This window comes from Numida meleagris, chromosome 6 (genome assembly GCF_002078875.1).
Source record: "Numida meleagris isolate 19003 breed g44 Domestic line chromosome 6, NumMel1.0, whole genome shotgun sequence".
NCBI classification, from domain to species: domain Eukaryota; kingdom Metazoa; phylum Chordata; class Aves; order Galliformes; family Numididae; genus Numida; species Numida meleagris.
The window spans coordinates 42,835,205-42,858,197 of NC_034414.1; positions in this window are offsets into that span (position 1 = coordinate 42,835,205).

The following is a 22,993-nucleotide window of genomic DNA, read 5'->3' on the forward strand; positions in this document are numbered from 1 at the left end:
GGTTATGGAGTTTGATTCCGCAAATCAGTAACTGAGTAGCAGAAAAAGCAATTTTTGATCAGTTCATAGCAAAACAACACACAAAAATTCAAAGATACGTACTGTTCATATTGCATTGTATAAAAGCTGGCATTTGTTCATTTTTCATCATTCAAAAAATTGTACTGAAATAAAGCTCTAATCTTCCAGTTAATCAGTGATGTTAGAAATGTGTATATTTAATGGAAATGTATGTTATGAATTGCATTTTTTCTCTCGGAGCCTTTTTCCTGAATGTCATACTGTGTCTTAAATATGTTGTCAGCTTCTTCAAACTTTTTAAAAGAGATAGTACAGTTAGTTTTCCAAGATGCATTGTTTATTTTTATCCTATGATTCTTCTTTGCATAAAACCTAATTTTGCTATGTATCTTCATAATTCAGTATGTAATAAATAGTACTATCTTCATAAGTAAATATTTTGCACTTTATTTCCACTTATGATTTCCTTGTCTTTTATGTGGGCTGCTCCAAAAGTAATGTCTCCTAATTAATTATGTTAGCCCTCGTAGTCAGAGGTGGATATTGGTAGTAAAACAGTTGAGGTTGAACCTTCCCACCAATATTTCATTACATTTTGTTGCTGTGTGACAGATGGCAACAGAGGGGCAGTCTGACAAAATGGCATCTGACAAGGAAGCACATATGAAGCAAAGGTGTATCATCTAATTTATCCACACATTAAAAAAAATTGATGCAATTGAAAAGTGTGTCTGGTAGTCAGTTATGAATGTCATCCGTCAAAAGTCAGTGCTCTTTCCTATCCTTTTTATTAATCTGGGTGACAAAACAGTACAATTTCAGTGAGTTTGCAGATAACAGCCAGTTGGGGAGATGGTTAATATGCTGTGAAGGGCTGCCATTCTAAGGGTGCTGAACAAACTGGTAAAATGGGTTGATAAAGGTCTTATGAATTTCAAAAAACACAAGGAACTCCACACAGTGGCGGTGACTAGGGGCAGATTCTCAAGGAAACAGCTTTGTGTAACATGCCTACTTGCACTGGTTGACAGGAAGTTGAACATAAAACAGCAATGTAGAAATATAGTCAAATAATCATTTGAGTAGGAAGGAAATTTTAAAGGTCATCTAGTCTAACTGCCCTTCCAACTCAAAGGATTCTATGGGGAAAAAATAGTTCTAACTTTCATACTTTTGTGTTCTACTGATAGTACTACAGAGAGAAAGAGACATAGAAAAAGCACATTTTTTTAAAAGGTTTTGTGTTTTTTCCTCCATATATCTGAAATTAAGACTGATCATGTCAGCGCTTAGTCCCGTTAGAGAATTCTCAGTCAGTGTGGCATCAGAATAGTAAGTCCTCTTTATTGTGTTTAACATACATCTTATATGTCCTCCACTCGTAAGCAGTAAATCCACTCACGGTTAATTAGCCTTAAGTTCTTCACAACAACACAGATAACAAACAAAGGGTTTCTTAACTGTCCATTATGTGACCACATTAGCTGTGCATACTAAAGGAGCATTCTTTTTACACTTTAACCCTGTCTCCAGACTCCCAAGGCCTCATAGCGATAAGATCTACCAGTCTGTAGAGCTCCTTGTTGTTACATCTTCCCCCACAGATCAGTCTACATATTGTGTACTCTTTTCTGTAGTTTGAAAAAAGTATTGTATTTTAGTATTTGGTCAAAATAGTTCTGAGATTAATTTAACTTGCTATTATGGTCTTTTAATACTACTTTCTTTCAAAATCTTTCCTTTAATACATGTTTTCATAGGGTCCCAATATTTGGCCTTCCAGATAAAATGATAAGCATAGTCTATGAGAATGAGAAGTAGTTTAGTCTGGAAATCAGTTTGAGTCCTGGAGAACTTAATAAACACTTATTTAGATTTCTTTGTTTGATATCTTTTCACTTGATCTGTTCCAATGTCCCATTTCCTCTAGATCCTAGAAAATTTTTGTCACGGCGTTATCTATGGATCTGTGTCTGTGACAGGGGGACAGCAGGACCACAGGCCTGGAAAAGATAGAAGGGAGGAAAGAAAAAAGTGTCAGCGGTTTAGGGGCCAGCCCAGACTGGTCCAGTGGGTAATGCAGCAAGGGACCTGTGGACCGATGCCCTGGGGAAAACAAAGGGAAAAGGAGAAAGGTAGGAAACTGTAGATGGATCTAAAACAAAACAGTGGCACCAATCTGAGGAGGAACATTAATTTACTAAATACTATATCGAAATTGAGGCCGGCAGATCAAAACAGATTTCCAAGCTGAGATTCTTACTCCGTAAGCTGCAGGGGGACCACATGCTTCTCCGCTGCATAGGAAGAGAACTCCTGGTCTGCTAGGCGACTTCACCAGTCCCTCCAGATGTTAAGACCCCTGGGGAGTGCAGATCCTCTCCTCCCCATTGTAGAGCCAAGCACCCAAAAAAGGCAGTCCACGGAAAACAGGACATAACTCTTTAACTGCCAGTGCTTTACATGATGTTATGATGTGGAATACCGACAACAAAAAAATCCCAAAACCACGACAATTTTCAATCAGAATAACATATTATCATACTTAGTATCCAATGGTTAACTTGTTGAAAGGAAGCATAAATAGATTATGAACAACCAGTTAACTTACAGTTATAAATAATCAAAAATTCTATCTGTTAAAGGAAAAAAAGGAAATTAAAAAAGCAACAACAAAAATGATGAGAATTTGGGTCTGATCATTAATACAAATTGAGACTATTACAGATTTCAACTGTGACTGCAAACTCCCAGAATCCTAGTGTCTGAGTTTCCCTTTATTGTTAGTTTTGTAGCTTTGTGTTCTCCTTCCTTTTTTGGAAATTAAGAAACATCTCCCCTCAGGAATCAAAACAACCTTAACTATGCTGATTTCATGGAAACTAAATAATTAAATTTGTATCTTCAGGATATTGTCCTTTTCAAAAGTACTTCAATGGATGCTGTGAAATCTTAATTTTTCAGTAAACCTGAAAGACTTTTATGAAGACAAAACATGATGACTGGAAGACACTTCGGAAATGACTTCAAAAATAAATAATCTTTACTTTCTATAATTTCTAGTAATGGCTTCCTTTCTGGAAGCACAAGTAGTAACTATAAAATAAGGGAAGAATGATGTACTGTGAATCTAGAGGAAAGTCTAAGATAAATCCTATTTTCATCTCACAGATGAGAAAATATTCCTGGGACAAAAAGATAAAAAGAAAACAAGAAGAACAACAAAACTAACACTCATCCCCAGAAACACAGAAATTATGAGGAAAAAGTAGAGCTTGCAAGGTACAAACAAGGAGACCAACTGCAGAAGAATCAGTGGTGAGCAATAGGAAAATATCCCCCTTAAATACATTGGAGTATTGCCAGAGAATTAATCAAATTAGAGGAGTTACCAAAAAGAATTAACCAATATATTGGATTTCTTAATTATCAATGCTACAGGTAACTTATTTATAGTAGATATATATTTTTTCCTAATACCTCTTAACTATTCACAAGAAGAGCAACTGGAGCCTGCACAAAACTAGAAAGAAGGCTATAAACATTATTGCATTTTATTTACAATGTATTCCTTTTTCAAATATTCTTAAAATTGCTTTCCAATGAGAAGTATAAAGGTGTGCCATACAGTGAGTTGCAGAAACTTAAAGACTATCAAAAGAGGAATAATAAAAAATAGAGATTACTAGCTGAAATTAGATAGTAACAATAATGATGAAAAATGGAGTCTAGAATTCCGTAATGAATAGAGAAATGTAAAGTTGAATAAATATCACAAGGTAGAAAGACAAACAGGAGAAGAGGAATAGGAAATGGAAGACTGAGGAGAGAATAATAAAAGACTTATGAGGTGGAGACTGTTGGAAAGAACTCAAAAGGGTAGAAAGATTTTATATGAATGAATGCAGAGATGCATGACAAAGAAGTGACTTGTCACTGGCAGTGAGTCAACTCTGTAGATGAATTTTTGCTCTATTGTGAGTAAAATGTAGGGCTTTTTGTAGAGGATCACCAAATGATAGTTGAAGGGGAACCATAACGTTTATTCAAAGGCACAAATAAGTATTTCAGATCTGTTCAGATATAATCAGAAAAAGAATGATAGAAGTAATGATAAGGCATCATATGATAATGTATATTAGATAAATGGAACACTATAAAATATACTGTTATTATGAGAAAGATATGCTTTGCTAGGACATTGGAAAAAAAAGAATCTTGGTCACTAATCAGGGAGGAAAGTTGGAGGTATAAATGTGCATTATCATTTCATGGACTTTATTCACAGACTTCACTTTAATTTAAAGTCCTTAGTACTTTTTATTTTACAGTAGTAACAACTAAGCTTCTTGGTAAGAGAAAAGAAAATTTTAGCCAAGAACATGCTATTAAGTTTCCTTTTTGAAAGACTCTTTTTGTAAGATTTTGGATGAGCCAGGAAAATTCAGGCTGCAACACTTATTTACATATCTATATTAATATTTAGTGAGTAGTAATGGATAGCATGTAGATCCAGTACAGACCAATGCCAAATACAAGTGAAATGAAAGCATTTGGAAGATTCCAAGATGCTAAAGATTACTGCAAATTGTAGACTTCAGAAAAAAAAAGAAATATACAGAAAGGATATAAATGAACTCCCTGTTGTCAAGAGAGACAAGATACCTCTTGTTTAAAAGCCTGAAATGTTTGGTGTTTTTTTTTTTTTGTTGTTGTTGTTGGTTTTTTTGTTGTTTTTTTTGTTGTTGTTGTTTTTGTCCCTTATGGTTTTTGGAGTTTTGCTTTATATGGAGGAGTGAATGAATTCAGAGAAGGCAATAAACAAATAATTACCTTGCCGCAGTATCTCTGGAAAAGTCAATGTACTGATGTGTGTAACCAATTCAGTGACACAAAAGTTGCATATATCATCCAATGGCCCAGTCAGATTGCTTTGGGGCACAACAAAGTCATGGGAAGAGACACTTTAGACTTAGAGGTGTTGTTTTGAGATGACTTTCTATGCACCTTTGACAGTCTTCTTGGGTAATTCCATGTCCTGTCAAAAATTTGTTATATTCAAAGATCTCTGTGGACTCTGAGTGTAACTATCAAAATAAAAATATATTTGGAAACATCCTTGAAAGAAGATTCAGAAGTTTTTGAATATCTGTTAGACTGTGATGCATAATGGATAAATAACTTATAATAAATGGAAATAATAGTTTTCCATTTTTCTACTTATAAAGTAAGATGTAGTAATATGATGGAGATCCTTAATAAGATTCAGGATAGCTTATTTTGCCTTTGATGTTATTTTGGATTTCACATTTCCAGTGGCATTGTAGTCTTTACTGTGAGTCTCTAGAGATATTCTCAGTGCTTTGAAATGATTGGGAAGAATTCATTTATTAGCAAGTATTTATGTGTTTATGACTTTATTTTCAGGCCATTTAATGAAAACTGTACTTTATAGTTCATTTCTCTAGCAATTTTGGAATAAATTACAATGTCATTAAAGATGGAGTGGCAGAATACACAATTAATGAATTGCAAAAGTATGCTGGTAAAGCCATGCTGGAAACATTATGAGATTAATAAAGCTACAATGCAGTTTGAGGTGGAATTTCTATTCTGAGAGAGAACCTGTGTCAAACTTAGTTATTTTCTGTGTTAATATAGTATTTCATGTTGATTTTAAGAGTGGCACCAAGCTTTCCACATGCAAGATCTGCTCCAAAAGTAATGCCTCCTTTTTATTTTAATTTTATTATGCTGGCCCGCAACATCAAAGGCAAGTGTTAGTGGTATGGCAGTAGAGGTTGAACCTCCCTAACAATATTCTACTATGCTTCATTGCTCTCTGACACAGGGCAGCAGTGAGGCAGCCTGACAAAATGGCACGTGACATAGAAGTACATGTGAAGTGAAGGTGTGTCCCTGAATATATCCATGAGGAAAAAATTGATCCATCAGCAGACCAACCACTGGATGTGAGTACAGAGAGGTTGTGGGTGATGTGTTTCAGCAGTGGTGGCAGTGACATGTAACACAAGCCATGTTCTGGACGGCCATGCAGATTTTTATGAGAGCAGCATGCAGGCTCTTATTTATTGCTGGGAAAAATGCATAGCAAGTGGTGGTGACTATGTCGAAAACTAGTGTTTTGTAGTTGAGAATTTGCTCTATCAAATAGTGCTGTTGTGCTCTTTGTAGTTAGTTTCTTTGTAGTTTCCATGGAAATAAATAGGAGGCATTAATTTTGGAACTACCTATGTAAAAGGATTTTTTTATCACAGGAATGCAGACAAATCTAGAGCAAAAAAATGACAACTCTCTAACCACTAAAAACATTACAGAACTATGCAGATAGTAGACTGGATCATCACGTACAATTAATCACCACACAATAGAATTCCCTTCATAATACAACTCTCTATCTCACCACATAATACAATTCACCACATCATATCATTCGGCATCTTGGCCCATACCTAATTCAAAAGTATCTGCAATACTACCATTAGAAGTGTTAAATAAATTTTACATTAAACAACTCTCTATAATAAGAAACTTTTTCTATGATAATTTCAGCAATATGATGATTAATATTCACTTTATTTGATAATTGTTTCAAAAAGATTGTATTAAATATTGTTTTATGATGTAATGAAAAGCTTGATATTAGAAGGCTTCACAATGAAAATATTTATGCATGTGAATATCAGAATTACTTTTCAGAAAAATTAAAATGTAAATAAATTACTTCCTGCTAATTTTGTGATGTTTTCCAAATGAAGGACTTTCTCCAAACTCTGACAGTTAACAACCTGAAGAATGTATTTGATTTCGCATTTTCCTTTTTTTAGAAACTGTGATGAAAACCTGTATTTGTAAAGCTGATAACTTGGTTATCACATAACCAGCTGTTGCTTTAAGTGAAGACTTCTCACATATTTAAAACTAATAGCATAAGGAAGTATCTTGCTGAAACAGTCTTGAAATTTAGGTTTTATGGCTTACAAAAATAATTTCAACCATTAAAAAGTATAAATTTAAGACATAAATTTCATCTAAAACCTTAAAACTGAGGTAACATGAGTGATATTTTTTGGTTGAAAGCAATAAGCATGTTTTAGAACTTACAACAGTTAACTCATTTAAAACATAAAGCAAATTAAATCTAGGGAACTTTTAAAAAGCATAATCATACATGATTATGTAAAATGGAGTAGTCTACATTTATGTGTTAAGGAGAATGGTGACAGAAATACGTTGGCCCATTTTTCTGTTCTTAATTATTGTGAAAAAAATTCAAAATCAGGTTCCAAATTTCTACCCCATGGTAGAAGTGATAAGAAAGTGACAGGAAATGTAGAAGTTGCCCTGTGTCTGGTATTTTCCTTGCCCTTCATGTCTTGAATTCTCCAACTTTTAGTATTGTCTCAAATTCCTTATTCTCTTCATTGTCATTATTCAAACCGTACAGATTTTTACACTAGTATTAATAATGTATGTGTTTGTGTGTATGTATGTTTCTATGTAATATCTTGCCATTCAGATATCCTTTCTAGTGTAATTCAGTTTGGATTCAACCTAATCTCTACTCCAGGGATGACAATGATTTAGTATTAAAAAAAATAATAGATTACATATAATAATAGAAATAATAATAAGGAATATTGACTTGTTCTGTATTTGTTTAGCATTATTGGACAGGGATGTTATGTTGGGAATTATGACAGTTCATGACAAAGACAGCAGTTTGATCAGAGAAATGCAAGCTAGCATTAAACAAACTCCCCTGGATACTGAACGATTTCTGTGTAATCATAGAACTCAGAGTAGGCTACTAAAGCCAGCCAGGTCCTGCAAAAATACTTACTCAATTCATTTATGTTGAGTTTTTACTTCAGTGTCTTTGAAAACAGCAGCTCCTCAGCTGGGATTAGCTCAGGGTTACATTTAACTCATAACCACAAGCACTTGTAGACACACAACTGATACGAAACATGTGGTTCGTATGAAACACATTCATTCATAGAGAGAGAGACAAACTGATTACTGCTGTGAGAAGAACTATCATGGCTGGTGATCACTGTCATGCCTGTGAAGATACACATCTGTAACATGTCATGATGCTTATTTGCATGTGAAGTATCATAACAAGGAAGCCCACAACACTGTTGATCCCACGATGAGGGTGGATTTGATTGTAGTCAAAGAAAGGCTGCTGCAAAATTGAATGGCTCCTACTACTGCAAATGGAAAAACTTAAATAAGATTGTTAAAAAAAGAAAAATTTATTAAGGCTGGTAAGCCAAAGTAATTTCTGTCTTCATATAGAGTATATGACTGTTGTCTTGTCAGTAAATGACCCTCGCGTACAGAGAAAGGAAATTAAATATTACAAAGAGATAGGAGTACTGTGTAGAGTAAATAGGCTGGAACTGTTGCAAGAAATTAGAATTGTGTTCTACTGTTTCCACCATTCAGCAACATGATCAGGTAGATCCTGAGAGACTTTCTCAAATACAAATCAGAAAGATCTGTATCATCTGAGATAGGTTACACACTACAGTTTAATTTAATGCATTGTTAGAGGTGTTTTATTTTTTGTGTTCTACGTGTTCTACTGTCATAAAAACAGTGTTATCAGAAGTTTGACAAATTTTTAATGAGCTAATAGTTTTAAAATGATGAGGGAAAACAGTGGGAGGAAATATTTAAACAGAAATTCAAAACAGTGAAGAGGAAAAGGATTTTCATAATGCAATTAAAGAATGATAGAACATGTCTTGGTCATTCATTTTGGGAAGGATGTTGAAAAGGTACAGGAAACAAAAAAAAATAGTGACAAAAGGGAGAGAGTAGACTAGGTTTCTTCAAAGTGTTACACTGTTGCTGAAGAACTATTTCAGAGTATCCTTCAGCTTAGATATTTTTTGTTTTAATTTACATTTATGTAATTTTCCTAAATACAACTCTCATTCCCTCTACAAATGTTTTTCTTCTTAGTAGTATGTTTGTCTATTTCTGTTTTCTAATGTGGGACTCAAATGTCTGTTTTTTTATGTTATGAAATTGGACTCCAAATAAGAGTATTCAGTTGTGTAGCTTAGCCTAGATCCTATTGTAACAAGCCTCTACAGAATATTGCCATATGCTTGCAGGATATTTCAACCAAGATTCCAATACAGCACTTGTGTCTCAGATAAAAACTTTCTACAGATGTCAGGACTGTACTCCGAAGACATAGAAGTGAAAGGAAGGGTGAAATATCAGGAATACCTGAAAATCTCAAGTCCTAAAAAGCTCTACTTTAGGAAAAATGTAATGTAAAATTTTCTTCAAAACTAATCATAAAAATCTTACATTAGACGGAGTACTGACTGAATTTGTGCTGCTTTTAGTTTTTGGTTTAGATTAGAAGTTACTAAAATAATGAAGTTTTGTTTGCTCAGATTTTAAGGTACCCTGAAGCATTTTAGTTTTTAAAATGAGCAAAAAAACACCCAACACAAAATGAAAATACTGCACAGATTGAACTTGTCAGCATATTGGAAGGCATAGCTACTAAAAACTTTGACTTTCTCTTTATTGTCCTAATGCATAATGGTCTGTTTTGTCTTCTATTTAGTAAGAATTGTTGCACGTGTGCTTACTGTCCCATAAATAACAATTTCTTAGCTTTTCAATCGTACCCTACCAATTCTGTATTTTGTCAGCAGAAGTCCTAATTTTAAAAATAATTCTCCAGCCATCTGCCTACCCTTCAGTGCTCCACATCACTGAATCTTAGTTTCCGTGCAGATTTTATAGATAATACCACAAACCTTGAATATGTTTTTGCCCATAATTAGCATTTTACTACCACATTCAATTGATCACAGGTAAACTCATTTTGGTGAAAACTCTTTCATTTGGTGACAGTCTGATTGTAATCAGACTTCTTGCTGGAAATGATTTTGTAGGCAATAAATTCCAGTTACTAGGAGTTTCCTTCCCCTCTTTTTTGGCAAATACATTATTCTAAAGGTCACTCTTGTCAGTGTACAAAACAGATCTCAGTCTAGAAAATATAAAACAACCTTTGGAGCATCTATCAATGTTTACAGTGAGTTAGGGAATGTTATCTTAGCTACTTCATCAGTTTCAACTGTTGATGATGTCATTGGGTCAGCTATTATGGGCTGGGTGTAATAGGAAGGGAAATAAATGCCTAAGAACACTTCACTTTTGATCAGACTTTGACACTGAATGGTAGTGTAAGGTTTCCTCTTTGCTTTTCAGGCATGGGTAAAAAGGTGATTTTCAGGTAATGTTACTTCAATCTTTTCTCACTGAAAAAAAAAAATGAAGTGAACTACATCCAGCTGTCAGTTATACACTTCAATAATTGCTGTGAGGTGGAGGAGCATGAAGAAAACTGGGTACATAATACATTCCTGTATGCTCAGTACAGTTTGTGGTTTTTTACCCCCAAAATTTTCAGTCTCTCAAAACTGGAATTTAAACACTCACAATAAGGCAGTAACCAGCAAGCCAAAATAAATCTCAGTCCCTAAAAAACACGGTCCCTAAAATACAGGTTTAATGTCAGTACTGCAGTATCTACTTTTCTTGTAGAATAACTGAGAACTCATCAAGTTATTCCAACATGGATAATTTTTAATATTTATATTATAAATAAATGAATTTGCATTTATCTTTGGTGCTAGTAGTACATATGAAATTGGATAAGATCCATATTAAAATGGGAAGCCTGTTATACAGGTTCTAAAGCAGTGTTGTTGACGTTCAATCCACCCCTAATAATGTGTCATTGAATCATAGAATGCCTTGGGTTGGAAGGGACCTTAAGGATCATCTAGTTCCAATCCCCTTGTTGTGGACAGGGTTGCCACCCTCTAGATCAGGCTGCCCAGGGCCCTATTCAGTCTTGCCTTGAAAGTCTTCAGGGGTTGGACATGCACAGCTTCTCTGGGCAACCTGTGTCAAGGGTCGTGAAAGTCCAATCAAGTCTGTCCAGGGAGCAAACAGCATAGTAGGCAAAAAGAGAGAGTCTCGTGACTCCCCGTCAGTTTTATCTTTCCCTTTGACTGGAAAGCAGAAATGGAACAGTGAAGACTTCTGGGAACTGTAGTTCATTCTTCTTCTCTGAGACCAGGTAACTGGAACTATCAATAATCCACAGAATTGCAGCATTAACTCTTCAAGTGAACTGTACAGCGTTACGATGTGGAATACTGATCACAAATCACAAAACCATGACAAGGTTGAACTTCCCTTCAGTATTCTGTTAAAGTTTGTTGCTGTGTGACAGATGGCAGCAGAGGGGCAGTCTGATAAAATGGTGTCTGACGCAGGAGTGCGTATGAAGCAAAGCTGTGTCATAGAATTCCTCCATACAGGAAAGAATTGCCCGCACTGACTTTCATCAAACCTTGCTGAATGCTTATGGAGACCAAACAGTGGATGTCAGGTGGTGAGTGGTGTGTTTCAGTAGTAGAGGAAGTGATGTGAAAGACAAGCCACATTCTGTACTATCATGTACGGCTATCACATCATGAAATGAAAAACATCTCAACCAGCTCATCTACGCAAATCAGCTAATGGTGGTGAATGTACTAAAAAATGGTGTTTTCCTCTATCAAACAGTGTTATTGTGATCTTTGTACCTGTTGTAGTTATGGAAATAAATAGGAGGCATTACTTTTGAGCAACCTATGTACTGTAAGATAAGTTTATAATTATCTTATAACTTCTCTATAACTTTCAAAACTTGAAGTTTAAAAACCTAAAAAAAATCTCGATAATTCTGTTGTAGCTCACAATCTATGGGAAATCTAAGGAATGTTTTTTTCTTTGTATTTCTTTGTCTTTCTTTTTTTTTTTTTCTTCTCAGTTTCATGACTTCAAGATAGCAATGAAATTTGAAATCAGGGAATTATCCACAGTCTTAGAAATGTAGGACAAGGATCAGTGACCTCGGGCTAAGGCAGGAAATGTTTAGGCTAGATACTAAGAAAAGATTTCAAATTGTACAGGACAAATGGCTAAACTCCTGAGGGAGTCTGTGAAAGCTACACCAGTGCAGCTATCAGAGGTCAGCAAGGACACTATGGGGTAGCAGGAGGTTGAACATAAGGAAAACAACATTTTCTTGTAACTTGGTCCCTTGTTTCCATGACTTTGATGCACTGCTTTTCAACTCTCATATTCTGACTGATAGTCACAAATGTCTACTTTTCTTTTTCTGTTTTGACTGCCACAAAATAAACTTGCCGCCTTATACAAAGCTGACTGTGGGTACAGTTTTTAAAGAGGAATCTCTTCAACATGAGCCGTCTTTCTGTGTTGAACTTGCATTTCATTGAAAAATTTCAGTTTAGCAATCATAACTCAAATGTGAGAGTAATGCATATGATCTTTTTGTGTGTGTGAAACTGGATTGGATGATACCAGACTGTTCAGAAGTGATAATGATGGGCTGCAAATATAAGTGCTGAATAGTTAAGATATCGATCCGGAAGATCTACGCTGGGCTAGTTTTCCAAAGCTGCAAAAATGATCAGCAAAACGTTGCTCAAGAGGGTAAAATGGAACAAGATCTTAATGTGGGCCCCATGAATGTATCACTTAAAAGCTGTTAGGATTGGTCTTGGTGTGTGCTGTCAACAAGACAAGAACTGAAAATTATCCTGTTGACAGCTGTTTCCATGAGCTGTATATCCTCTAACACTTCGAAATTTGTGTTTTGTTCAGTGAAGGTCATGTTTTCATGAACATCATTTTGAATACAGTATTAAAGAAAGAAGGTAGTCTTAGACCGTTTCAGTATTGAAGTGTTCTTCCAGTCTTTCTTAAAAATTTTCAGAAGCTGTATTAATCAAGCCCATCCTGGAACATCAGTTGGATTTCTTCAAAAGGAATTGATCACTGCCATGTGCCTTGCAATTCACTTTGTTTAAAGCTGAGAGCTTTTTGTGTACTTGGTTGTTTTAAAGGTTGAGGTACTCTATATTATTTCATTGATCACAGTGATCGTTTATGAACTTCAGAATAAATGCTGAAAGCTGGCATTATGTGGTAGATGTTGAAGAGTTTTAACTTGCTTTTCTTACTTTTCCTTGACTTTCATGCACACCTGCTACAAATTCAATTTGTGGAATGGAATATTTAAATAATTCAGAATCTTTGCACCAGATTTTGTTGCTCATCTGCCATATGGAGAAATGTTAAATGGAGAGGTTAAGGCAGAAACATTTGTATAATTTTAATGTATTTCATAACTAAACTATCTCTCATACTGCAAGGGTGATGTATTAATCTAGTACTATGTCTGCTGTAGAAACACTCTAAGTGAAGTAAACTTCAGAGGGGAGAACGGATTTAGCATGTGCTGAATTTTAATTGGTATGATGTCATTTCTTATTTTTGTAGTTCTATCGACTCATGGAGGCTTTCAGTTTCATGGCAAACTGCTTCAAGATACTGTTTCAATGTGATGCTCACTGATTTTCTTTGTAGTATGAAAGAGGAGAACAAATATGCACCAATCATTTTGACATTGCAGTCATTAGAATGATGAAATTCAGCATCAGGACATATGCTGACCTACAAATTTTGGTTCTCACTATAGAAAGCTTGTTGCCGATGTTCTCTTTGAATGTCATTAGAAATAAAAAGTTTCAGGGAACAAATTAAGGCCATGTTTGTGTCCACCAGTTAAATTAAAAAGGTAATTAATTGAAAATTATTGAATTGTGTGGATAAAATGCTAAAGGAGTGCTGCTTGATTGTGTTTTTGTAGACTAAAGAGCGTTATGAAAAGAAAGGCAATCCTCCGTTTCAGACTTATGCAGGTATTTACATAAGCAATTAGACTCTGAGTTGCATGATCAGACTGTCTCTTAAGGAGATAAAATGTCTTGAAATATGTAAAATGGTTTACCTAAACATTTGATTTCTTTATTCTGCTGATCTCTACAACACTCAGATAAAGTCACATAACTGACAGACCTCTGTAGTGTCCCTTAGACTGCTAAATAGACTATAGCAATGTAAGGCATTAGCTGTACAGTTCAGTTATTGATTTTACAAAATATGTAACTTGCTTATGTTTTTAGATTTAGTGGAACTCCTAATTCTAAAAAGAGTTTATTTTTAAACACTAATCGTTAGGAAGGATGTAAAGCCCAGTCATCCAAATAGCTGTGTTTTATTTCCTTATTTGAGTGTTAAATGCAAGATTACAAGGTTAAAATAGGGGAAAAAAAACAGTTCTGTGAACAACACTGTCAGACTTGTTAAGAGAGTAAGTCTCGAACTGCTTTACAACATGTATTTGATAACATTTCTTTATTATCCTTAGGTGGCTCAAAAGTTATTTATGAATTGTTGACACAGAAATGTGAATAAATGTGTCTGAATGCATAGTGTATACAAATTACTTATTGATGAGAAGTGATGCCAGTCCATTATTGTTGACTAGATATTTTCCACTTAATGAAAATAAACAGTTGGAAAAATTGAATAATCATTTCCCATTGAGACTATTGTAAGCACATAAATTTTGAATGTAGTGAGAACAAACATATTCACCACGATGATTTAATACTCATCACTTCTAGCAAATGATTTCATGTTTCTTTGAAGTTTTGTTGGATTTTTCATTGGCTTGTTTTCTGTTTTGTGGTGCTAGATTATGGGATGATATATAAGTTCTGGATGAGTGAGGAAGTGAAAGAGTTAATATTCATCAAATGAAAAAGGAGGAGAAAGGCAAGATTCTCAAGCAATCAAGCATCTGGGAGTTGTTTCAGGTAATCTTTTGGGATGCATTGAGAGAAAGTCCTATTATATATGATATTTCTAAATGTTTTCTTTTTGTTTTTCTTTTCACTTCAGATAAAGAGCTGACATGAGAGAAGAAAGAAATTTGTATTCTGTGTTCTTATGTGGTTTTAGGCCAAAGTAGAATACTGTAGGATCAGCCCTAGATATTTAAATCCTTTCATTACTCATAGCACACTAAGAAATAATGGATCAAACTTCCTCCAAATGTATCTCTGGAGAAATCTTATATGGAGATGGATTTTAATTATAAAGTAGAAGGAACTAATGAACAGAGGGTGAAATTTAAGAATGTAAAATAGTGACTCAAGGCTTCCCTCAGATCCTATTTTGTTATGACTTTAGGAAATAAAATTCAGGATTTTGTTGGTCTCTTACCCTTATGATTGGTGATTTCTGAAGATAGTTAAAACTTAGAGAACACGAGTATATTTTAGGTCTCATGATTTAATGGAGAAAGTCTATGTTTTTTGTCCTTTTTTTCCCCCTTTTTTTTTGAATTTTTATAATAGTCAATATATTTAAGAAATAACAATTGATAAAGCTTAAAGGAGACAATTTCTCTTTTCCATAATTAAACCAATTACAAGAGACAGGACATGGGTTATACTGGTGGTAGGTGGATGGTTGGACTGGATGATCTTGTAGGTCTTTTCCAACCTTGGTGATTCTGTGATTGTAATGGCTTAAAAGAAATAGCTTTCTGAGCAGGAATCACTCATAGTCTTCCTTTTAATGGGTGTGTATAGTACTCTTCTATAAAGTTATTTTTGTTTTGGACATCTCTTACACCTCTAGATCTTGAGTTTCTTTGCTAACTCTTCTTCACAAAAGAATCTGAAACCAGTGTTACGTTACTAATTCCACACAAGAAAACTAAGGCTGTAGTAAATGTAGCTGTTCAGAAGACCTGTCCTTTAAAACTAAATCAGCACATATTGAATCTTAAAGGTAGTTCTGAGTACTGGCTTTGCTTCAGTTATACAGACTGCTGAATGATAGATGATTATGGTTTGTCATTGTTCAATTAGTTAAACAAGGATCAAGTGATTCGAACTGAACCTAGTGACATTATAACGCATGATTTTCATTATAAGCAATTCATATTTCACTGAGTTGCTGAAAAATTGAGGTTGGAAGGGACCTCAGGCGGTCTCTGTTCACCGTTCTTTTCAAAGCAGAGTCAGCCATGAGGTTTGACTAGGTTGCTTGGAGCTCCGGATGAGTCTTGAAAATCTTCAAGGATGGAGACTGTACAACTTCTTTATGCGACTGTTCTACTGTGTGGTAGTCCTCATAGTGAAAGTATTCGGAATAGTTCCTCAGTATCTAAGCATAATGTTTATATAGAATAGGGAAGTTGCAGCTAGACAAGATTTTTTTTGAGAGCATATTGTGTGACTTTTATTGTTACATAAACTCACAAAAGATGTATTTTCCTTATCATACTGTTATTCAGTCCAGCACTTTGCTTTCAAAAATCTAAACTAAAAAAGCTTTTTACTTCATAAGATTTAACTTATATTATTACCCTGGGGAGAAAGAATACAGGGATTTTATATCTTTTTTGGGTAAGAAGGCAGTAGCAGCAGATGGAAGATACATTCATTGCCTTGTATACCTCCACTCTTTGTAACTGTTCAGAAAGCAATTGCTTTAAGCACAATCCTTTGGAATATGTTCAGATGGTTTACACTATACATCACTTCCAAATAGACCATGAAAATCATCTTATGGCTCACAGTTACTCAGGTTGCTCTTGAAAGTTTAAAAGACCTAGTCAACAAATTTCCAAACAGGGAATGTAATTCAAAATGTCACTCTATGAAATGGCTACAAATCCATCAGTGTTCTTTGTTTTTTTTTCCTGAGTTAAAGTTGATATTTGAAGAACACACCAAAGAGTGCAAATAGAGGGCTACACCTCCTGACTATTCTTCTTGGGAATTAGATTCTTTTCTTTTTAAAACTGAAACTACTAAGTGTTTTTCATTATAAAAGTACTTGACAATGCGTAGGTGTCGCTTTTCTTAAATTATGTCTTCAGGGAGAAGATCCTAATTGGCAGTCATTCTTATTTGGTTGTTTTCAAATCTTTAGGTCCCTTCTTAAACCTTGGGGTCACTCTGCTAGTGTAAATCAAAGATAAGGATTTGTTCCCTTCATGTTTTTGATATCAAAAGAATATGTGTAGTGAAAATCAATTTATGACAATTTTATTTTTTTCTAATCAATGAAGTTCTCCACTTACTGAGTGTTGCTTTGTCAGTGTTCTACATTTTTTCTGCCCTTTTACCCATTACTTCTGCATCCTCTTCAGCCTTAGTTATCTGCATTGTGCATTGCTTGAGAAAGAATGCCTTCCCTTCCTCCACAGCTTTGTCTTTCTGTTTTTATTCTCTCTCTGTCCCTTGCAATCTATAATTCTGGGTTTTTATTAGTGCAAATTGCAGTGTGATTTTCCATCTCATAAGATTTTTAAGCATTTTAACTGGTTGGGAATGGGATCAAAGTAAATGGCAGAACATATGGAGAGGCATGTATGATTTCTTTTTATCTTTCTACTCTCATGCCTTTATTTTGTCTGTGTTCTCTACCGCTCAGCCTGCTACCTCTTTGACTGGCTTTGTCTGAGACATTTGACTTCTTTCATAGCTAAAATTAACATGTAATGCTCTCCATCACTTATCACCTGTTCCAATGAATGACAGTTCCATTAAAAATATATTAGCAGAAAGGAAAGCAAATAGAATTGATCTGCTTATCATGTAATGATTTTTCCTTTGGCTGTTTAGTACAATTTTGATGTAAATTTACCCTTGTTTTGCTTTCTTTGTCTCTAAAGGGAATGTCGTATCCTATAACGTGTTTCTTGAAAGCAATAAAGCAATAATTACATAGGTAGTCAAATCCAGAGAAACCACTGAAAGTGGTCTAATATTCTAATAATTTACCATGTTTGTGCTAACATACAGTGATCTCTTAATTTATAAATCTATTCTCCTTTCTATTTTTGCACACTTCAGGATAATCTTTCAGTTTCTTCATTGATCTGGCCTCTGAAATGAATCTTAGAACTTATGCAATTACATTTATGAAAATCTTAATACAGCGTATCATTCCAGATATGCCAAGGCATCTCAGAAATACATTATTCTCCCTTCTCTGAAATGTTGATAAGAGATAATCATTTAGAGGTATCAGTTTGAACTAACAACACTATCAGAAAGTATATGAGCAGAGTAAGAACTAATTTAGCCTTTTATACATAAAAAAGATTACCAAGTATAGGATGAGTTTTGTCTTTGAGATAATACCCTGATCCAGCTTACTAGAATATGAATTTTATGTAATTTAATTTTGCATGTTTTTATTCAGTCAGAGAGGATGCTGTTGAGGATCTTTGCAGTTTTCTTATTTTAATGGAATGTTCATTTTCAGACATACCATGCTGAGATATCCCTTATAAAAACTACATAATGTGGAAGAGTACATTATGTAGAGTACAGTGAACTAATTCAGGAAAGATCTTGATCTGAATCCTAGTTTGTGAATGAAGGGGTACTGTAGAACACAAACAGAAAGCTTGACTATTTCATATTAATTTTTCAATGTTAATTCTTTTTGAATCAGTTTAGGAAGATAGGGTACGTATGAGGGTAGAATTGTACAAACAACATTCCACTAGTGAAGACCTCCATGAAGGTAGAGAGGGAAGAATATTATGTGAGATATAGCCTTTTTGGTGGAGTAAAGTCCTGCTGTTATAACTGTTCATTATTACAGAATTCATGTTTATATGACTTATACATCTTGTTTACGTCTTATAGGTGTTTCAGAACACCTATTTCCAGACTTTCATGTCACTGAATGAATGGTTCCTCAAATGAAGTATTTTATGTAATACTCATAAATAAATAAAGGATTTAATTAAAGCCATGCAGTCTTTACACTTCTCTGTGAAAAAACTATTCACTACAGAACATGAAGAGCAAAAAATTTTGTCTCTTACATACCACAAAATCTTGATATTTTATTTTTATGATTAAATGTAAAAGATAATATTTGAGTAATTCTGAGTGATTAGATCAACTACTTAAAACTGAACTCAGAGGCTGGGTTGAAAGAAACACTGGAACGTGAAAACTTATGATGTCAAAACTGGTTTGGAATTTTTAGAGGATCTTCTTTTTCATGAGTTTTCATGTGGATCTAATTTCTACGCTGTGATTTTTTAAATTTTATTTTAATACATTACACAGCATAATGAAAATCCATATTGCTTATTATACCAAGGAAAGTGTAGTTTTGATAAGTTCTCCATTATTAGAGACACAGTTGTCATTTTATATAGTTGTCACTTGGTACATATAAATCTGCAACAGAATCTGGGAACCCAGAGAAGAATGCAGAGTAATCAGGAGCAGACTGAACTGGAAAATGTATGAAAGAAACCATGAATACTGACATTGAATATTTTGATTACTAAGATAATTCAGAATAATTAAAGATAATTTCATTCAGAAATGTATACTAAATTAAATCTTCATGAAATGTTGTCTAGGACACACTGAGATTCAAAATTTCACCTGCAAAAATGTAATTACTTTGTCATGATTGTTTCTTAATTTTTTTTAGTTGTGTCTGCTAGCATGACTGGTGAAGATTGCAAAGTCTTCCCAGGTAAATCAAATACATTTCTGACATACAAGAAATTTCTTTCTGGAAAGATATTCTTTTTCTTTCATATTCTCAAAGAAATAAAGACTATAATGATGGTTCCTTTATTGTCAGAGTATTGGAAAGTGAAGTACTGTATCTTATTGAGAGCATTCAGTATTCGCTCACTAAAAATTTATATGGGCTGCTCTGAAAGTAGTGACTTCTGCTTTATTATGTTGGCCAGCGATGTCAGAGGCAAATGTTGGTGGTATGGCAGTAGAGGTTGAACCTTCCCACCAATATTCTGTTACATTTTTTTGCTGTGCAGCAGATGGCAGCCGGGGGGCGGGCTGACAAAATGATATCTGACATGGAAGTGTGTATGAATCAAAGCCGTGTCACTGAATTCACCCATGTGGAAAAAACTGCATCCATTCACATTCACTGGTGCTTATTGCATGTTTATAGAGACTTACCAGTGAATGTGAGCACAGTGAGGTGGCGGGTGGTGCTTTTCAGCAATAGAGACAATGACAGTGGGTTATCTCTGCTTTTGAAGAATTTTATGAGCCTGCAGGCTCTTGTTCATATCTGGTGAAAATACGTAGCTAATGGTGATGACTATGTTGAAAACTATCATTTTGTAGCTGAGAATTTGCTCTATCCAATAGCGTTATCGTGCTTTTTGTATATACTGTAATTTCAATGAAAATAAATAGGAGGCATTACTTTTGGAGCAACATATGTATTAAACAGTCTAGTTTTAATTACACCAGTAGCAATGTTTCAAAATAGATAATGGAGTCCAGAAACTGTAAAATTGTGTTGATAAAGGAAGAATTTACCACAAAATATTTTTAAACAAGCAAAATTCCTGTATCTTAAAACCAGTTATAGTAATTTCTCTTACACTGATCGTTTTCTTTACACTACCTAACTTGAGATTAGGTCATCTAGAGCTCAACCAGAACCATGCATAGTAGACTCCCTTTTTAGTTAGTGGAGAGAAAAGGACACTATTATTTTGTAATTGCTCCGCAGTTTTTTTTTTTGTTTTTTTTTTATGATGAGAGGAACTACATCTAGGTATATCAGAGTTTGTCAATTTAACTACAAAAGGAATCTTGATAATAATGTTAGGTATAGAATTTTATGCTTAATCAGATAATTCTTCCCTGGATAATTGTGAGTCATTACCTACAAGAGATCATAAAATCTGGGAATTATTTCTTTTGATGTGTCAAACAGCAGAAAAAAAGATACATTTTTCACAAACCAAGGCACAGGACTAGATCCAAAGCTAAGGAGAATGCATCTATTCAAAGAAGATGCCTGTCTTTAAACTCAGGGTCTGTGACAGTTAGTCATCGGAACACTTGGCCCTTAAGCCTTTCTGCCAGTAAAATTTTCAGTGTACCTATCAAATAAACTTTCTTCGTTTAGGGAATTTTAATTAAATTGTTGTGATAGGATTTTTTGAGAGAGGAAGCACTGGATAGGAAACTAAAATGCAAAAGGAGCTGAGACAGCCTCTTAGAAACAGAAATGGACTATGGGAATCTTTTTAGCATGATGATCCCATCTGTGGAACAATAATTTTAATAGTGCTATTTCACTTTACTGTTTTACAGTGGGCACTCTAAATATAATTTTAAGAGACAGTTTTGAATAGAACCTTTGAAACAGATATTTATGATGATCTGAATACCTAACCTTCTAAGTATATATATTTGCACATATGCAGTTGGACTTTTTCTAGAAGTGAAATAAGATCAACTGAAAAATAAAACTAATACTCTCTTTCAGCTCTGTACGTGCAAGGGAAATAGCTGTATAATTCACTTTCTTGTTAATGAACTGATCAAACTAAGTCAAAAACTTATGAACACAGAAATTTGAGTGAAATAACTAGAAAATGATGTGGACTAATTTTCCACCTCTAGATTGGAATCTGAAATCTGAGTCATTTTATTTGTTCTCCCCAAAGTTTTTTTTTTTCTGTAACAATTAAACTTCACTCATATAAATTAAATTCAATACAAATTTGCCTCATAATGACATAATTTACTAATTCAAATAGTAATCAAAATCAGATTCTACTTCAGATAACTGTTTAAAAACCTACTTTCCTTTTCTCTGAGACTTATATAATGAGATAATAATCTCATTTCCTCCACAAATACTTACAATAAAGTAGTTATCGGTTAATAATTTAGAAATTATTTTCTGTAGATTTCTTGTGTTGATTTAAATAAGTATACATGAGTATATGTGTGTGTATATATATAAAATAATGTATAACAGAAGAGGAAGAAATAGAGAAAAAGATTATTCTTGTCTGAACTGCAGTGAAATTTAGGGTTGAAATTGAATGCTTAACAATTTTGGAACATCAAATTTCAGAGTTCAGTGTACATTAGCATTTCAATCATCTCAAAAGATCTTGATGAATTGCCTCACCCAGACTGACAACCTGCAGTGTCAGATAGTTCTTTCAAGGAAAAAATAAAGGAACTGATGATGCTTTAGAGATCTGACAAAGCTGGATAAAACCCATGACCTGCTTGTTTTTCTGCGTGGTATTTTAGACAGAAAGACCAACCATGGAGATATATAGGGCATTGCTCCCAAAGGTGAATGGACCTGGCTGGTTTCCCAGCTCTACATTGGAATAACTGCACAGTGAAAACCTGTTAAAGATTTTTCTCTCTGACATTTATATGATTGTATATATTTAGAATTCTATTAACAGAGGCACTAATTCACTGGGAATTAAATAATCTCATTTCACACTTTGAATTTATGGTTGATGCCAGAGATTGTAAGCTTAGTTGCAGGATTTTATAGAGCAGTCAGTCAATCAAGTATTTATTTCTGGTAGTGCTGGTGGGGTTTGGTAGAAAATGCGTGAGAAGGTTAATCCATATATTCAGTAATAAATCAGATTGTACTAATTTCTTACGAATCCTGCTTGTTTTCTCTAAACTCTTTTATTGTCCAGTTCCTGCTAGATCAGCAGGAGGAACACATAGAAATAAAGAGTGAATGCAGAAGGCAGTATCTGAGATAGTTTATTGGCTTGCTCTTTGTTTTCACCTGATAACTGCATTATTTTCAGCTTCATTACACAACCAGTTAATAAAGAATATTCATTCTGTTTCATCAAAACACTATTTTGTGTGTTAGCTTCTTTTTCTTAGGCTGTATTTTGAAGTTAAAAAATACACATATTTTGAGGTCTTTAGTGATTTAAATAATTATTAGCTTAATTATTCTTAAACTGCATATTTTGGTACATATTCATCTGGAACCAGTAACAAAATATTGATCTGTGGAATCGTCTTTGTAAAATACCAGAATTCTTTGTGTTCAGTTTTGAGTTAGTATAGTTCTAGGGGCAAAATAACATCACATGTTGTATTAGAAAATTTGAGTGTATTTGAAATTGCTCCAGGCTTCTAATGTCAAAAAG